The following is a 3,874-nucleotide window of genomic DNA, read 5'->3' on the forward strand; positions in this document are numbered from 1 at the left end:
GTAACAGAATCACAGGGACACTGCACCCCAAATAGTAACAGAATCACAGGGACACTGTACCCCAAATAGTAACAGAATCACAACGACACTGTACCCCAAATAGTAACAGAATCACAGGGACACTGCACCCCAAATAGTAACGGAATCACAGGGACACTGTACCCCAAATAGTAACAGAATCACAGGGACACTGCACCCCAAATAGTAACAGAATCACAACGACAAAGTACCCCAAATAGTAACAGAATCACAGGGACACTGCACCCCAAATAGTCACAGAATCACAGGGACACTGTACCCCAAATAGTAACAGAATCACAACGACACTGTACCCCAAATAGTAACAGAATCACAGGGACACTGCACCCCAAATAGTAACAGAATCACAACGACACTGTACCCCAAATAGTAACAGAATCACAGGGACACTGCACCCCAAATAGTAACAGAATCACAACGACACTGTACCCCAAATAGTAACAGAATCACAGGGACACTGTACCCCAAATAGTAACAGAATCACAACGACACTGCACCCCAAATAGTCACAGAATCACAACGACACTGTACCCCAAATAATAACAGAATCACAACGACACTGTACCCCAAATAGTAACAGAATCACAGGGACACTGCACCCCAAATAGTCACAGAATCACAACGACACTGTACCCCAAATAGTCACAGAATCACAACGACACTGTACCCCAAATAGTAACAGAATCACAGGGACACTGTACCCCAAATAGTAACAGAATCACAGGGACACTGCACCCCAAATAGTCACAGAATCACAACGACACTGTACCCCAAATAGTAACAGAATCACAACGACACTGTACCCCAAATAGTAACAGAATCACAACGACACTGCACCCCAAATAGTAACAGAATCACAGGGACACTGTACCCTAAATAGTAACAGAATCACAGGGACACTGCACCCCAAATAGTAACAGAATCACAGGGACACTGTACTCCAAATAGTAACAGAATCACAGGGACACTGTACCCCAAACAGTAACAGAATCACAACGACACTGTAGCCCAAATAGTAACAGAATCACAGGGACACTGCACCCCAAATAGTAACAGAATCACAACGACACTGCACCCCAAATAGTAACAGAATCACAGGGACACTGCACCCCAAATAGCAACAGAATAACAGGGACACTGTACCCCAAATAGTAACAGAATCACAGGGACACTGTACCCCAAAGAGTAACAGAATCACAGGGACACTGCACCCCAAATAGTAACAGAATCACAACGACACTGTACCCCAAGTAGTAACAGAATCACAGGGACACTGTACCCCAAATAGTAATAGAATCACAGGGACACTGCACCCCAAATAGTAACAGAATCACAACGACACTGTACCCCAAATAGTAACAGAATCACAGGGACACTGCACCCCAAATAGTAACAGAATCACAGGGACACTGTACCCCAAATAGTAACAGAATCACAGGGACACTGTACCCCAAATAGTAACAGAATCACAACGCCACTGTACCCCAAATAGTAACAGAATCACAGGGACACTGTACCCAAAATAGTAACAGAATCACAGGGACACTGTACCCCAAATAGTAATAGAATCACAACGACACTGTACCCCAAATAGTCACAGAATCACAGGGACACTGTACCCCAAATAGTAACAGAATCACAACGACACTGTACCCCAAATAGTCACAGAATCACAGGGACACTGCACCCCAAATAGTAACAGAATCACAACGACACTGCACCCCAAATAGTAACAGAATCACAGGGACACTGCACCCCAAATAGTAACAGAATCACAGGGACACTGTACCCCAAATAGTAACAGAATCACAGGGACACGGCACCCCAAATAGTAACAGAATCACAGGGACACTGTACCCCAAATAGTAACAGAATCACAACGACACTGTACCCCAAATAGTCACAGAATCACAGGGACACTGCACTCCAAATAGTAACAGAATCACAACGACACTGCACCCCAAATAGTAACAGAATCACAACGACACTGTACCCCAAATAGTAACAGAATCACAACGACACTGTACCCCAAATTGTAACAGAATCACAGGGACAGTGCACCCCAAATAGTAACAGAATCACAGGGACACTGTACCCCAAATAGTAACAGAATCACAACGACACTGTACCCCAAATAGTAACAGAATCACAGGGACACTGCACCCCAAATAGTAACAGAATCACAGGGACACTGTACCCGAGATAGTAACAGAATCACAGGGACACTGTACCCCAAATAGAAACAGAATCACAGGGACACTGCACCCCAAATAGTAACAGAATCACAACAACACTGTACCCCAAATAGTAACAGAATCACAGGGACACTGCACCCCAAATAGTAACAGAATCACAGGGACACTGCACCCCAAATAGTAACAGAATCACAGGGACACTGTACCCCAAATAATAACAGAATCACAACGACACTGTACCCCAAATAGTAACAGAATCACAGGGACACTGCACCCCAAATAGTCACAGAATCACAACGACACTGTACCCCAAATAGTCACAGAATCACAACGACACTGTACCCCAAATAGTAACAGAATCACAGGGACACTGTACCCCAAATAGTAACAGAATCACAGGGACACTGCACCCCAAATAGTCACAGAATCACAACGACACTGTACCCCAAATAGTAACAGAATCACAACGACACTGTACCCCAAATAGTAACAGAATCACAACGACACTGCACCCCAAATAGTAACAGAATCACAGGGACACTGTACCCTAAATAGTAACAGAATCACAGGGACACTGCACCCCAAATAGTAACAGAATCACAGGGACACTGTACCCCAAATAGTAACAGAATCACAGGGACACTGTACCCCAAACAGTAACAGAATCACAACGACACTGTAGCCCAAATAGTAACAGAATCACAGGGACACTGCACCCCAAATAGTAACAGAATCACAACGACACTGCACCCCAAATAGTAACAGAATCACAGGGACACTGCACCCCAAATAGCAACAGAATAACAGGGACACTGTACCCCAAATAGTAACAGAATCACAGGGACACTGTACCCCAAAGAGTAACAGAATCACAGGGACACTGCACCCCAAATAGTAACAGAATCACAACGACACTGTACCCCAAGTAGTAACAGAATCACAGGGACACTGTACCCCAAATAGTAATAGAATCACAGGGACACTGCACCCCAAATAGTAACAGAATCACAACGACACTGTACCCCAAATAGTAACAGAATCACAGGGACACTGCACCCCAAATAGTAACAGAATCACAGGGACACTGTACCCCAAATAGTAACAGAATCACAGGGACACTGTACCCCAAATAGTAACAGAATCACAACGCCACTGTACCCCAAATAGTAACAGAATCACAGGGACACTGTACCCAAAATAGTAACAGAATCACAGGGACACTGTACCCCAAATAGTAATAGAATCACAACGACACTGTACCCCAAATAGTCACAGAATCACAGGGACACTGTACCCCAAATAGTAACAGAATCACAACGACACTGTACCCCAAATAGTCACAGAATCACAGGGACACTGCACCCCAAATAGTAACAGAATCACAACGACACTGCACCCCAAATAGTAACAGAATCACAGGGACACTGCACCCCAAATAGTAACAGAATCACAGGGACACTGTACCCCAAATAGTAACAGAATCACAGGGACACGGCACCCCAAATAGTAACAGAATCACAGGGACACAGTACCCCAAATAGTAACAGAATCACAACGACACTGTACCCCAAATAGTCACAGAATCACAGGGACACTGCACCCCAAATAGTAACAGAATCACAACGACACTGCACCCCAAA

The sequence above is a fragment of the Heterodontus francisci genome, chromosome 35 (genome assembly GCF_036365525.1).
Source record: "Heterodontus francisci isolate sHetFra1 chromosome 35, sHetFra1.hap1, whole genome shotgun sequence".
NCBI lineage: Eukaryota > Metazoa > Chordata > Chondrichthyes > Heterodontiformes > Heterodontidae > Heterodontus > Heterodontus francisci.